The sequence below is a fragment of the Anastrepha obliqua genome, chromosome 5 (genome assembly GCF_027943255.1).
Source record: "Anastrepha obliqua isolate idAnaObli1 chromosome 5, idAnaObli1_1.0, whole genome shotgun sequence".
Taxonomy (NCBI): domain Eukaryota; kingdom Metazoa; phylum Arthropoda; class Insecta; order Diptera; family Tephritidae; genus Anastrepha; species Anastrepha obliqua.
The window spans coordinates 95,852,255-95,868,902 of NC_072896.1; the positions used below are offsets into that span (position 1 = coordinate 95,852,255).

General features: G+C 30.0%; 1 protein-coding gene and 1 long non-coding RNA gene across 4 annotated transcripts in view; one reads left to right on the forward strand and one right to left on the reverse strand.

Moving 5' to 3' along the window:
- The window catches only part of LOC129247325 (uncharacterized), a 242,798-nt gene that overhangs the window by 91,281 nt on the left and 134,869 nt on the right, over positions 1 to 16,648 (forward strand). For all 3 annotated transcript variants that reach the window (XM_054886411.1, XM_054886413.1, XM_054886412.1), the window contains one exon: positions 12,830 to 12,858. The gene's annotated coding sequence lies outside the window, so the exon portion shown is untranslated. The remainder of the gene's footprint in view (positions 1 to 12,829; positions 12,859 to 16,648) is intronic.
- LOC129247326 (uncharacterized) overlaps positions 1 to 16,648 on the reverse strand; it is a 79,660-nt gene that overhangs the window by 54,277 nt on the left and 8,735 nt on the right. The gene's annotated exons all lie outside the window — the stretch shown is intronic.

Here is a 16,648-nt window from a genome sequence, read left to right on the forward strand (position 1 = left end):
TGATCGTATCATATTTCAGTTTAGCTAAATTTTTTGTGCCGCACTACGTAAAAGCATTTAAATTATTTTGCACTCAACTAAATAATACACAACAGCGGGGCAAAATTATGAATCGAAGCCTTGAACTTGATTTGGCAGTCGCTTTTCATCTGAACTCCTCAACGAGTATTAGGCATGCGAATTTATTATTTCAATTATGGGGACTGCTACGCGCTTGGGCGCCTCTCAAGCATCTAACGTCGTCGCAGGCCCGCCCGCTGCTGGTGCACACGTTTTATGGCGTTAATCTTTTAGAATTTAATTTCGCAGAACATTGAAGCAGAACCATAAATAAGCCACTTCCTGTCGAAGAAATCGAGTGTCTAGCGAATGCAATCCAATGCGATGCGAGCTTGGCCGTTGCGGAGTGAGTGGGTTGTGGCGCGCGCCAATTGAAACCGATTGAAGTGTGCGGCAAGCGAGCCCGTGGAGTGTAAAAAAAGTCTATATATATATTTATATGTTGTCTAAAAAAACTTGCTTTTAAGCACGTACATATGTCTATGTGTGCGTGTGTGTATACACCAGATTAACTTTGGCGAATCATTTAGCGTCAAACAACTTGAGTGGCGCTGCTAATTTGTTTGTTCATGTAGCGCTGCCCCACCGCCTCTTCTTCTAGCTATGTAGAAATATATATGTCGGTAATATAAAGAAGTTCAAGTTTTTGTTCCATTTCGGTATTTTTATTCGCAATTTCAGTTCTCCCATTTTGGTTGGTGGTTAAACGAAAAAAAAAGAAAAAAAAACAAGAATTTGATGGCCGTGTGTGTTGGTTTTAATTAAAATCGTAGAAAAGGCGTACAATTAATAGAACTGCGTGGCTGTTGAAAAGAAAATTGCAGCTCAAACAGGAGTGAGCATATATATGTATGCTTGCCAGTACATAATAGTACCAAAAAACGCGGAAATTATGTGCTAGCGTTGACATTTCTGGCAGTTAAAACCATTTTATAGTCGTGCAGACCAACAGCGCCATTCAAAGTAGCTTTCTATGATTACACATAAACTCATATGTGTGTGTATTTAGTATGTATGCATAATACGTATATATATGTATATTTCTATGTGTTGGTTTATGCATACATCTACTTACGAGTATATGGTGCGTGTACCAACCTGCTTGGAAAGGACGAACTAGTGAAGTTAAACCCTTAGTTCAGTGGAAAAATGAGTTTCTGGGAATATTTTTATTTCCTTTTTAAATTTTTGTAATTTTTTGAATTTTGTTTCAGAATTTTGAAAACATTTTATTGAGAATTTTCGAAGCAATTTTATATTATTTTTAATTTTTTTTTCTCTTCTGAGTTTCCGAGATTAAAGGTTTTTGGCTTTTTACTTTTGTAATTTTTTTTTAGATTTTTAAAATTTTTTCAAGGACTCTAATATTTTACTTAAATTTTTATTCGTTTCTGAATTTTTGAAAACAATTTTTTTTTTATTTACACAATTTTTAATTTTATCAATTTTCTCAAAATGTACAAAAATTTTTTTTATTCAAAAATTTTGAAAAGTATTTTATATATTTTTTCATTTCTTTAATATTATATATTATTATATCATTTAATTTCGAGAATATTTTGTTTGATCATCAAATTATTAAATTTTGTAAATTTTTTCAGAATACTTAATAAATTTTATTAGGATTTTTTTTTATTTTTAAAAAACAATTTTTTTTTGATTTACACAATTTTTGTTTTTATCAATTTTTTCAAAGCGAGCAAACATATTTTTTACTGAAAATTTGTTAAAAGAATTTTATACGTTTTTTCATTCCTTTATTTTACGAATAATCGATAATATTTTCTTAATCATTAAATTTTAAATTTTGTAAATTTTTTCAAAATTCTAAAAAATTTTTATTAAGAATTTTTTAAAGAATTTAATTTGCTTGTTATTTTTTATTCTTTTTTGAATTTTCGGAAATATTTTGTTTTGATGTTTAAATATTTTAGTTTTATAAATTTTTTGAGAACTTAAACATTTCTTTATTGAGGATTTTTCAAAATAATTAAAATTTGTTTACTAATTATTTTATTTCTTTCTAAATAATTTTTGTTTAAGTTTTAAATTTTCCTATTTTCATAAATTATTATTATTATTTACAGGGGATATACACAATATAACTTAATTAGCTGGCTACATTTTTCATGAATTGTTTCAGAACTTCAAAAAAAATCTTATTCAGAATGTTTGAAAGAATTTAAATTTTTCAATCTTTTCTGAATTTTTAAAATTATGTTTTTTGTGAGTTTTAAATTTTTTCATTTTACTAATTTTGCAGAATTTTAAATATTTTTAATGAGAATTTTTTTTTTAAACTGAATTGTTTTCTTCGTATTCCGAGAATAATTTCTTTTGATTTTAATTTTTTTTTTTAATTTTTATAATATCTTAGAATGCAAATATTTTTTTGAGAATTTTTCAGAAAATCAAATTTTTGCCTTGTCTTTTATTGTTTTCTGAATTTTTGAAAATATTTTTGTTTTGATTTTTATATTTTTTAATTTTATTCAGAATTTTGAAAATGTTTTTATAGAGAATTTTTCAAAGAATTTAATATTTTCTTAACGTTTCCTTTCTTTTCTGAATTCTCGAAAATAATTATTATTTTGATTTTAAATTAATTTTTTTTTTAATTCTCTTGAGGATTTTGCAAAGAATTTAATTTTTTTATTCTTTTCCGATTTTCTAAGATTAGTTGTTCCTGATTTTAAGATTTTCAGAGTTTTAGAAATTCGCTTTTCTGAGAATTTTTCAAAGACTTTAATCTTTTCCTTCATATTTTTATTCTTTCGAAATTATGAAATGTTTCAAAGAGTTTAACATTTTTCTTAATTTTTTTAATTTTTTTGAATTTCCGGAAATATATTTTTTTTATATACACTTTTTTAATTTTTTTGATTTTCGAAAAACCATTTTCTTGATTTTAAAATTTTTAGATTTTTTCAGTATTTTTAAAAAAAATTTTTTATTGAGAATTTCTAAAAGAATTTAGTTTATTTTAACGTATTTTTTTTTGATTTCTAAATTTTTTAGATTTAAAAAAATTTTTTTATTGAGAATTTTATAAAAATTATTTTTTTTTTGATTTTTGTAATCTTTTCAGCATATCCGAGAACATTCTTTCCTCTGGTTAAAATTTTTTAGTTTTAAAAATTGTTTCAATATTTTTTTACTGAGAATTTTATTTGTTACTCATTTTCCTATTCCTTTTCTTGGCTTGGCGTCTGCTTTTCTCAAATTCGGGAAGCTCATTTCTGCCTATTTCTATGTGCAAACGTTTTCGCAATGTAATTTGATAAAAAATGATTAAAAAGACAAAAAAAATACCATTAGTTGCGTGCTTTTTTTCAACAATAATCAACTCTTCGCAGTAGGTCAAATTCTGACACTTTCTGGCCATTTCTTCTAAGCTTACTTGAGTTACAGTGAATTTTCTTGCCGGGCATTGTTTTGATACATGAATAAATGTCTGTCCTCCAATTACTATATTTAAGTATCCTTTGAACGCTAAATGGCAAGAAAGGGATATTCAGCCAAGAGGAATGGTATGTGCGCAAGGGTTGGGATCGTAAATTGCCACATAAATGAGGAGCGAAACATACACACTTATGGCGTTTCGTACGTGCAGTCCAAAAAAGGCAACCACAAGAAAGAAATTAAATGCGTTAATGTTTTATGGTTATTATGACTATAAAATATAGGTATGTAGATTATTTTTGGGGCCAAAATGAAGGGTTTGACTGTGAATTATGGGCGGTGAGGGTAGCCGAAATGATTCAGGAAGAAATATTTCAAAACATTGCAAGTGAAATAGGAGAGGGTATCGAGCACAAAAGTAATACATTTTGGCGAATATTTTATTTTTGAAACAGAATTTTATAGTAATTTTAAATTGCTTGCTCGCTTATATTCTTATTATTTTGATTTATAGGGGATATATACAATATAACCCTAACTGAATTAGCACATTGGCCACTGGGGCCTTCGGTGGTTAGAAAATGTAAAATAAAAATAATACTCGTAATAGAACGGGAAATTTCTAAAAAATATGTGTATTGTGATTTTTTTTAATTTGGTATTGGCGTTTCTGATATTTTTAATCTCTTAATTATTAGTTCGCTTTTGTGTTAATCAATTCGGAAGAAATTTTTAATGGATTTTAAGTTGACTCTCCAATTCTCAAGACGAACTGAGTTGAACCAGAGAATGTTAATGCAATGAGAAGGAACAAATGTTAAATGAGCTTTTTTCGAGTTCTAATTTATAGATTCATAATAAGGTCATTTCAAATTCAACTTTCCTGAAGAGGTCGGAATTGCAGATATTTACCACGCGAGTGACGCGAGTGGAGGGTTTCTATATTTACTTACCACGCTAGGCCAAGAATTCAGATATTTTCTGCGTTTACCATACTATTGAGGACGTTCATAAGATTTTTCGGCACACTACTAAGGAAATCGAAGCGAATAAAATTGCGATTAACCCTAGAAAGGTACTGTGAGTAAAATTTACTCACATAAGGAATAGATTTGTTCGTAAATCTGCAGGTTGGCCACACTTAAAGTCAAGCCACTAGCAGTGCTTGACCCACTCTGTCATTAGTCGGCTGCCGCAAGCATTGAATGGTGTTGTTTGATTTATCGCGCTTGTGGACAATTTAAAAAAAGTTAGTGAGTAAAATTTACTCATCGGTACCCTTTACGTATTAAATTGTGTGAGTCAGATTTATTTCTCAGTAACTTACTACGTGTCTAAAAAATATATTTTATGCTGAATTATGACAACTATGTTTATGTTTTGTATTATGCTACCGTAAAGAAAACTACAGAGCATACAAATGGCAGGTCGCGGGCTATCAGAACAAAATATTTTGGATGCAATATTTGAACTAGAATCCTGCCAGCTGCTTCAAACTGTTTTTTACCGCAGACATATTGGAAGAGATTTTGGTTTATACAAATAAAGAAATAAACATTCAAAGGGAGAACTATAACGATAAATCTCACGCGGTTTTGTCAAATTTGGAAATGGACGAACTTGAAGCATATCTTGGTTTGTTAGTCTTGTCCGCTGCTCTCAAAGATAATCACTTGACAACACATATGATGTTTGACACTACCTATTGTGGGGAAAGGTACAAGGCAACCATGCCTGAGAGAAGGTTCAAATTTATCCTAAATTGTCTAAGGTTCGATGACAAAGAAACAAGAACTGCTAGAAGAGAAATGACCAAACTAGCTCCAGTTTCTTCTATCTGGGACAAACTTCTAAACAATTGCAGAGTGAACTATAAGACTGGAAGCTATATAACCATTGATGAGCAACTAGTTGGATTTAGAGGCAAATGTCCATTTAGGATGTATATTCCCTCTAAACCCAACAAGTATGGCATCAAAATTGTCATGTCTTGTGATAGCGGAACAAAGTATATGTTGGATGCCATTGTTTACCTTGGAAAAGTAAGTGTTCCTCCTGCAATGGCTGCTGGGGAATATTATGTTCTTGAACTGCTGAAAAATGTAAAGGGCACGAGTCGAAATGTCACGATAGACAATTGGTTTACGAGTGTACCACTGATTCAACGTCTCCGTCATGAATACAAAATAACAACTGTTGGCACAATAAAAAAAAATAAACCACAATTGCCTATTGAAGCTACAGATATAAAGTTTCGAGCCGCATCCACTTCATTGCTTATATTTCATGAGGATTTGACAGTTGTATCATACAAGCCCAATAATAATAAACTTGTATTATTGGCGTCTAGTATGCACAGTACGGGTAGTATTCATGAGACCACTGGAAAACCAGAAATAGTGCATGTGTACAACTCAACAAAAGGAGGAGTTGACAGTTTTGACCAGATATGCCAAAACATTAACCATGGCAGGAAAACCAGAAGGTGGCCTCTAGCATTTTTCCAAAATATGACGAACATAGCTGCAATAAACGCATACATCATTTACGCGCACAACATGTGTAGCCGTGGGCAAAAGCCAGAATCCCGACTTAATTTTATGTTATCTCTACACAAGGAGTTAACGGAAGGATTTCAAAGTAAAAGATTAGCAACTAATACAAACATGAGCCTGGCGTTGAAAAAATCCATTCAGAACATTGTAGGCGCAAGCCAAGAGGCCCATAGTGCCGGAGAAGACCAAAAGGGGCCAAGAAAGTACTGTAATTTTTGTAGTTATACCAAACGTAGATACACCACCACTTATTGCAATTGTGGATTAGCTATTTGCGGTGAACATGCACAAAAAAAGTGGCCTGAATGTGCTTGAAAATCAATTTTTATGTATTCATAATCGTCAAAAATCAATAATGAAGTTTTATTTTTGCTTATTTTACATATTTTAATAAAAAATTACACTTATATTATGTGCTGGCTTTAAATTTTTTTCATTTAAAACTACTATTTTACAAAATAAATCAGATAATAAGGTAAAAATTCTGGAGTGAGTAAAATTTACTCATCGGTACCTATAAGCGCCTACAATTTAACCGTACCCTTCTAGGGTTAAGAAGACCGCGCGGTAGTTAGTTTGTGGTGCAGAAGCTAAAGTCGGCGGAATTATTCGTTTTGTTTTTTGGCACGTATATAATTCAGGTTCAAATCCTGAAGTCATATTTTTTTTCTTGCACATTTTTTTTTTTTACAATTCAAACCAGGAAAGTTTGGTAAAATTTTTGAGTTTATTTTAATTAAAATTTCTTTAAAATACTGTTTTTTGTATTTTATAAATGGAAATTTCTTTTCGGTATAAAATAGTTCATACTGGATATGACCTGATTTTTATATAAATCAATCAAAACAGAAAATATGTACATATGTCTATAATCTATTTCATCAAATCCAAATTATATTGATGAGAAAATATCATTCTAATATCCGTCCAGAAAGCCAAACGCGCATACACAGATGCATATTCATATAATTACGCATACAAACTTTCAACTAACGCAGAATATGTACATATAAAACTGCGAATCGAATAAATGAGTGATTTAGAAAAGATCATTAATAATTGTAGATTAGCGCAATCGTGAAAGACGTGTCGTATATGCAGTACATCGTCTCATATTTGACTCAGGTTCAAATCCTGTGCACAGTTTTTTATTCGATATTTTTATTTCATTTTTTATATTTGGTTTAATTGAAATTTATTTAAAATAGTGTATTCAGGTTTTTCTAATACCAGTTATTTAGAAATTTATTTTCTATATAACATTATTCATTTGAATTGATTTATATGTAAAACAGCCATAAAGTCAATCATATGAATATGCATTCCTATATTTAATTTCTTCAGTCAAATCTGAACTACTTACATACACATATTGATGAGAAAATATTCTAATATCCATCCAGGAAGCCTAACGCGCATACTCACATATGTGTTTAAATATATGCACAAACCACCACCATTCTAACAAAACCCAGAACACAAGCTTCTGCGCACACTTGACACATGGGATATGTATACCCTATGAGCAAAGAGAACCGGGAAGGTGATGTTGACTGCTTCCTTCGATTGCCAAGGCATAGTCCACCATGAGTACCTTCCATCGGGCCAGACAGTCAATAGAGAATATTATTTATCCGTTTTGAAACCTTAGAGAGATGCTGTGTGTTGCAAACCGCCGGAAATGTGAGCAAACAATTCTCAGATTTTGCATGATGATAACGCGCCATCGCACTGATCAAAGAGAATACAAATCGGCCTGCCGGGGGTGTTTGGAGGACTGGGTTAAACGTTGGCACATGTGTGTTGCTTCAGACGGGTCATATTTTGAAGAAGATAATATAAATTTGCCTTAAATTTAACTCTGTTTTGTTTAATTTAAACATTCCCGGTACTTTCTGATCATAAGGTACATACATGCGGCTTTGCGGACAGCAATGTGTGATTCGCTGGAAGTCGCATTAACTCGCGACTGTCGCACAGTTAGAAGACATATTTACATACATATAAGGGTGCAAACATACATACGGAGCCGCGGCCACTCGACATGACAAAAATTTAAGATTTATCAAATATTGGCAAATAATTCCACGCGAAATATTCCAATATTGACTATTTTCGAATGGTTGCGAAAATTGGCATATGGGCGGCTCGTTTTATGAATGAAATTGAAATATGAGCTCTAACTTATGAATGAACTTTTTGTTTTGTTCTAAATTGTTCAGCGCCGTCGCTGATAGAATCATGGCCGCTGCGACTGCGTCTACGAATGTATTTTGTTTTTGTAGTCGCTAGGCTTAGATTTTAGCTTTGGGCGACATGCGCATGTGAGGTATGTGTTTTTGTTGTGTTCTAGAACATTTTAGAATGTGCAGTGGCAAAGCGGCCATGGCGTTGCGCTTGCTGTTGCTTTTGCGTCTATCAAAGTACATATCGTGTTTTTGTAAGTACAATATTAGGAATATCGACTGGTGAAAGACAAAAGTACACGGAAGCAAGAAGGGAGCGCTGTGCTCGCGCATATACATATGCATGAATGTATGAACGTGCATGGATGTAGTAACATATGAATACAATTATTTTGTAGGAAGTTTAGAAGGCAAGTAGGTATATATGTATGTATGTATATATGCTAGGACATAATACAAACATAGAGCAGAATTGTTTTTGCACTTGTTAGGAAGAAACTCGCTAGTGCGTATGTGTATTTGTCTTGTAAGAATGTGAAGTGCTGTGACTTGTGTACATACATAAGTCAAGGTTATTTGGGCATACATGCATATGTACATATGTATGAAAGGAAGATGATGTTCTTGCGCTTGTGCATTATTGTTTTTCATATACAAATGTACATACCTACATATGTATGTAAATGCTGTCGAATACATAAACTATAAATTGACATACAATATAAAATAAGTGTTGATTTATCTTAAACCGTTTTTTTTTCTTAATGCAAATACCTCCTATTGACATGTACATACATATTATGTATGTATATTGTCATATACCATCATTTATGTACATATAAAGTATACGTTCATTTATGAATGTATGTAATGAAAAACTTCATGAATTACTTTCAGAACTTTATTAAAATTAATTCGCGTCGCGCGCATGTACAAAACCTTGGTTCACAACGCAGGCGCAGAAATAAACGCACTGTGTATTTATCCTCCCCATGTGACTCGGCATCAATTCTCGGCGCCAATTTTTTTTTTTTTTTTTTTTTAAATGTGTTTTTTTTAATGTAATCGTAAAAATTTTTTAATAAATTTTATGTATCCGCTTATCATTTCAAAAGTAACAAAATGGTAAAAAAATAAGCAGTCGAAGAAATAAATGCACCGCCTATTTTTCCTCGCCACATGTTAGACTCGATTTCAATTCCCAGTGCAAACCTTTTTTTATTAATTTTTTTTTTAAATTCGTTTTTTTTTTATGTAATTAAAAAAAATTATGTAATAAATTTTACGTATTCGCTTATTATTTAAAAAAATACGAAAATATATTAGTAAAAATTTAATTAGTTTAATGTATTTATCCTCCCCACGTGACTCGCCATCAATTCTCGGTGGAATTTTTTTTTTCGTTTTTAATTTTTATTTTTTTAATGTAATCGTAAAAAAATTTGTAATAAATTTTATGTATCCGCTTATCATTTCAAAAGTAACAAAATGGTCAAAAAATAAACAGTCGAAGAAATAAACGCACCGCCTATTTTTCCTCGCCACATGTTAGACTCGAGTTCAATTCCCGGTGCAAACTTTTTTTTATAAATTTTATTTTTTAAAATCGTTTTTTTTTTTTTAATGTAATTGAAAAAAAAATTATGTAATAAATTTTACGTATTCGCTTATTATTTCAAAAATACGAAAATAGTACAAATTTAATTGGTTTAATGTCGAGGTGAGAAATGTGTTGTGTGTTGAGGTGAAAGATGTGTGGTGTTTCTAATTTTTGTGTGGGCAAAAGTCAGTGAGGTGTCTATAAACTCGGTGTGCTAAATGACCTTATTACAAATCTTTCAGATCTCAATTGTACTAAAAAAAGCTTACAGTAACATTTGTTCCTTCTCATTGCATTAACATTCTCTGGTTGAACTGAGAGTCGAATTCCTTGTCCATTTGTGGCAAAAAGTAATAAAATAGGATATAAAAAAAAATTCAATTTTTTTTTTCGTAAAAATTGTTTTTATAAAATAGCTTTTATTGGGTAAACATTTTATTTAATAATCTTAAGTAATAAATTTATCTTTTAAATATTTTAAACTTTTTTTTATAAAATAGATTTTTGTGTGTAAAAATTTCATTTAAAAGTTATTTTTTAAATAATGAAATAAAAACCAACAGAAAGCTAGTTAAATAGAAAATTTAAAAAATGGTTTAAACGTTCTTTTATAAAATATTTCTATTGTAAACTTTTTAAATTAAAAAAACAACAAAAAAGTAGTTAAATAGAAAATTTTAAATAACATTTTTTGGAAAAGTTTGTTATAAAATGCAAGCTGAATTGCGTGAAAAAAATTTATTTCAGTACTATTTTTTAAATAATAAAATAAAAAACAACAAAAACTTGCGTCTATAGGAAAGTTTTGATATAAAATAGCTTTTATTGTTTTTAATTTAAACAATAAAAAACAACACCAAATAATTATATAAAAAGAAAATTTAAACAAAATATTTAAGTTGATTGTTTGAAGAAAATTATATATTTTACAATATATAAATTTTTAATAATTCAAAGCAAAAAAAAAAAAAACAAGAGAATGACAGAAATTACATAAAAAGAATATTAAAAAACCATTTTAAACTGAAATTTTTTAATAGAATTTTGTTGTTGTTTTTTTTTTAGTAAACATTTTATTCTCTTCTGAATTTTCAAGAATATTTTTTTTGATCATTAAATTTTGTAAATTTTTTCAGAATTAAAAAAAAATAATAAATTTTTTAAAGAATTTAATTTGTTTCTTATTTTGTATTCTTTTCTGAAGTTGCAAACATATTTTTCTTTCTGAATTTTCGAGAATATTTTTTTTGATCATTAAATTTTGTAAATATTTTCAGAATTTTAAAAAAATAATAAATTTTTTAAAGAATTTAATTTGTTTCTTATTTTTTACTCTTTTCTGAATGCTCAAAAATATTTTCTTTTTTGATACACAATTTTTAATTTTATCAATTTTCTAAAAATGTACAAAAATTTTATTTCATATTTTTCAATAAAATTTTTTTTTAATATAATTTTATATATTTTTTCATTTCTTTATTCTTTTCTAAATTTTCGAGAATATTTTTTTGGATTATTAAATTTTGATTTGATTTTGATTTTCATTTCTTTATTCCTTTCTGAATTTTCCAGAATATTTGTTTTGATCCTTAAATATTTAAATTTTGTAAATTTTTTCCGAATTCAATTTCAGAATTTTTTGTAGATTTTAATTTGTTTCTTATTTTTTATTCTTTTCTGAGCTTTCGAAAATATTTCTTTTTTCATGTTGCAATTTTTAATTTTACAACGTTTTTGAGAATTTAAAAATTTGTTTATTGAGAATTTTTCAAACTAATTAAAATTTGTTTACTAATTATATTTTATTCCTTTCTGAATAATTTTGGCTTAAGTTTTAAATTTTCTTGTTTTCATAAATTGTTTCAGAGCTTGATAAGGAATTTTTTCGAGAATTTGTCAAAGAATTTAAATTTCTCAATCTTTTCTGAATTTTCGAAATTGTTTTTTTTTTTGTGATTTTTAAAGTTTTTCTTTTACTAATTTTACAGAATTTTAAATAGGTTCATAAGAATTTTTGAAAAAAACTTAATTGTTTTTTCATAGTTTTATTCTTTTTCGAGAATAAATTCTGTTGATTTTCGAATTTTGTTTTAATTGTTAAAATATTTTAGAATGTAAATATTTTTTTTTTTTGAGAATTTTTGCCTTGAGTTTTTTATTCTTTTATAAATTTTTGAGAATATTTTTTGTTTTTTGATTTTTAAATTTTATAATTTTTTCAGAATTTACATAAATTAGAACAAATTACATAAAATTACATTAATTATTTTAAGAAAATTTTATTTTAAAAAACCTTCGATGTGTAAAAATTTTATTTAAAGACGATTTTTTAAATATTGAAATAAAAGCAACAAAAAAGGCATTAAATGGAATTATAAATAATTTTTTAAATTTCAAGTTTTCATTCAAAATTTAAAATATTTTTTTAAATAATAAAGTAAAAGCAGCAGAAAAGGAATTAAATAGAGAATCAAAAAGAAAAATAAATTTATTTGTTTAAGAAAGTTTTGTCATAAAATATAATAAAAGCAATAAAAAAAATGAAATATTGTAGAACTATGAATATTTTTTTTTATTTCAAATTTTAATTTAATTTTTAAATTTTCAAAAATAGTTTTTAAATAATATAGTACACGCAACAGAAAAGTAATTAAATAGAAAATTAAAAACAAAATTGAAACTTAATTACAACTTTTTAAATTATTTTTTTTTATTGTTAAATTTAAATTAAATTAAATTTAACAACAATCTTTGTAGTTTTCATAAATCGCTTAGCATCAAAACATTTTTCATTAAATTTATTATTATTATAATACTTTTCAGTATAATATATCATACTTTGTTTTTACATACATATTTCAAAGTGAATACAAAATTTTAAATCTGAAATATTTTATGGGATGTAAAGCTTTGGCTTTACGAGTAAAGTTCTAATAATACACTACCATTTGTATTAAAATAATTTTGTAAATATAGTTACTTAAAATTTTCGAAACATTATTAAATAACAATTTGTTTTATTACAGGTCACTCCACATATCTCACGTAATTTTGAGTAAGTACTCTGCTTAAATTTTATTTTTTCTTATATTACAACCTGCGACAGTAAAAGTTATTCGAAAAAAACGTCAAACGCGCGTAGCTGCATATAGATTTTCTATAGTGGCGCTGCGTACTCAGCTTTTTATTTTCTCATCAATTTTTTCTTCTAGCTTTTAAGCATCACTACTTGTCTCCGCAAAATTAATAGCAAATACCCGACCTGCATTTCACATTTCAAGAGCTGCTTTATTAAATTCACTTTCCAAGTGGGCGAGGATACTCATTTTCGTATAAAACATTTATTACTTACACCTTTTTAAATGAAATTCGCTATTTTTATTGCACACCCTTCATTTTATCTCAAGCCCTCTAAAAAGGAAGTAAAGTGTAGCAGTCAACGACGGCATATCGCGGCACACCAAAATCATCATAAAATCTCTGAATTTGTACGCTGCACGTTTATGAGTTATACATAAACCGCAAAATTAGTTGGGCGTAGGGCAAAATGTAACCAAATGACCACCACCCAGCTAATGGCCATGTTGCTCATTTTATGTTGCTGGCGGTGATGCTAATGACGCGCGGTAATGCTGACGACGCCGACGATGTTTATAAAGCGAATACGGATGTGGGTTCCGGTAAGCAGCCACCAACAACTTTTTTCTTCCAAGTTTTCATTATTACATTCCATATGAAGAGAGAGGTGTTTGTAATCTGAATCAAATATGTCTTTATGTATGCCGTTGTACTGGGTGCCAGTCTGCTATTAAAAGTTGCAGCCGAAAGTCATAAAGTCGCAAAATTGTAGAAAAGTGAAGATCATTTATGCATTGCGCTCCTTTTGGCCATTTGGCGCATTGACTGAGCAGCCTTTATCGCTTTTTGTGCTGAGCGTGGAGCGCTTTAATTGTTTACATTTTTATTTTTATTTATTCCATGATATAAATATATACAAACACATAGATGCGGGTAGATGAGCTAAGCTTTTAGTTTGATTTTTCCGTGAAGGATGTTTGAAATATTGAAGGTGTTTTGCGAGTAGTTCCTTCGTTTTGGGGAAAACCTGAGTACAAGAGAAAAATCAAGTGAACCATTTCGAGAAATTCATAGAATAAGGAAAATATGTTTTGGTTGCAGAAATATTGTGGCTTCAGAAACCTCTAATTTTCTTTCATATTGCTAATGCAGTGAAGTCTCTTATGGGTGGAAACTCATCATCAGACAACTTTTTTCCGCCCAAGTGAGGTGTCCGCTCAAGAAAGTGGAATTTGTTCCGATTCCTAAGACTTGTTATAGGAAAAAATGTTCGCTCAGGAGAAGTCTAAGTTTAATAGAGATGCCCATTAAGAGAGGTAGCACTGCACATGGTATGGTAGGGCAGGTAGAAGTGGCAGTCGGTCTTTAAACCAACTTGCTTGAACCGTTGGCTATCCATTTTGAAACCACAGTAGTAGATTACCTGCTACTCCTCGTTAAACCATTCTGGTTTAAGTGGCTGACACTTATATCATTGAGGTCATCAGCACCATTCAATAACGACGAGCCAAAGTATCTAAACCTAGTGACATGCCACGCAGGACGGTGACAGAGAAGATTAAAAATCAAATCGCTTAAAAAGGATTCTGGGTCTCTCCATTGTGCTCTGGAAGGCATGAACATATTTTTCCTTTCACGTTCATACACAGTTCATATCGAGACAAAAATACACATCGAATATAATATTTGATTAAAAAAAATGCCATAAAAAATATATTTCAGCTTGGATGGAAACCCTTATAAGCACTGAGTGTTCGCTTAAACATGAGTTCAAGGTCTGATTTGAAAGTGAACGACATTGCAAATATGAAACGCTATTCATGATTTTTTCTTAAATGCAAATAATTTTCGACACTTTTTATAAAAAATCAAGTGATATAGCATTCATGCTGTAAACACTCCTGTATATATTTGTACATATACAGTTGCGAACATGAAAATATGAACAGTTAGTAACTTTAAACCACAAGCGAGTTGGGTAGGTTCAGAGAGGCTGCAGATAGACAAAACTGATGTTACCTGTCATGTCCGATCGACTGTCGCAGTTCCTCCTGTTACTAAGCAGTAGGGACTGTGGGCAGCAGGTTAGACTGGTATCTCAAACAGTGCACTCTGCCCAGCATGTGGAGAGGATGATTAGACAACGGACCACTTTCTGCGTCTGCCTTGCCCGGCTCAAATTCGCTTAAATCAGGCTTGAGGTCTTTGGCGCTGTTGTGTTCAGAAGCGACCACTCTGACTCCTTGGCACCACAAGATCTATTTAGATTTCTTCGGAGGACGGGTAGATTTAAAGAAAATAAAAAAGGGAACTCGAGTGTAGGTCAATGGACTTAATTGTGTCTGAGTGCTGTATTTGCTAGTCTGTCCCGACACAAAAAAACAAAACAGGCACTCTGTTCAGCGCGTCGACTACTTTTTAGTTTAATTTCATGCTCGTAAGTCCCTTTTTAAATTAAAAAAGTGTTTGAAATTTATAATAAGTGATTGCGATATTTCAGCGAATGCCAAAGCTTGACAGACTTCATAAAAATGATGGAAAATAACAAGAAATATATAATATTATATTAATATATTGGTCCTACAACAAGCAAAATATAATATCTGAGAAATAAGTGAAATAAGTGGCTAGTCTGCCGTCTAATATTATATTTTGTGAATTATTATGAGTGGACTCGGCCAAAATCGCGTAAGTGGTTATCGCGCCAATTAAGAAGACAAAGATTATGAGTAGACCGGTTCGGAACGCGCAGGAGAGACGGGCTCGAATACAGATCTCTCTCCGGAACGCTTAAAAAACTGCGGACGATTGGGGAGAGTCTATAGTAGGGTATCGAAATTTTAAATAGCATGAAAATAGTTCGTCCTCTACCAAATACCCACTTTGGGCAATAAACATGAGCCTAAAATATCTGTATTGGGGCAAATAACACTAAAAGTGGACTAAACTTTATTCAAAAATATTGATTTTCGCAGACGTTGTAGCGAATAGTCTGTGTCAGAGATTTTCCTCATTTTGGTGTTGGAATTTCAAAGGATGGAATTGTGAAGGTATTATTTAGGGCTACTTGAGGAAACTTTGATCATTTCACTGCGAAATGGATTGTCGTGCATCAAAATTAAAAAAAATTTTAATTTTAATTTTTATTTTGTATTTAAATTTGTTTTTTCATGGGAAATCTTGTTTATGAAATTATTTTAAATATTTTGTTAATATTAGTTTGGGTAAAGAGAAATACATTATTTTCTCGGTAGATGGTTGTAGAAACAGTTTAAGATTTATGCTCGTTGTCAAGACGACATTTCACACTAAAAAAGTTGTTCGCTGTTTTTTGTTTGTTCCATTCAGTTGTGAGTTACAGAGTGTTAGCAATGTATCAACAAAGAGAAAACTCGGTATTTTGATACAGGCCTGGCTGTTGAAAATGTGAATGGGGGCGATACTGGAACAGCTAATTTGGTCTCGCCGATTCCGTTCAGGCATTTTTGATGTTAAGGAACATGTCGATAATGTTGAGAAAATCACAGAAATAATCGAAGTTGACCGGCATGTCAGTAGTGGTAGCATTCACCGGGAGCTAAAGATGGACTGTAAAACCTTTTTAAACTATTTGCGCAAAAATTTAACGCAAAAATAATGCATTTCTTTTTCTTTAAACTAATATTAGTTTCATGGATAAAAATACTTATTAGAAATATAATAATAACTTCGACGATGGTTTGATCTGGTAATAGCTCTAATCTGTAATATTTTTAAAGGTGGGGCAA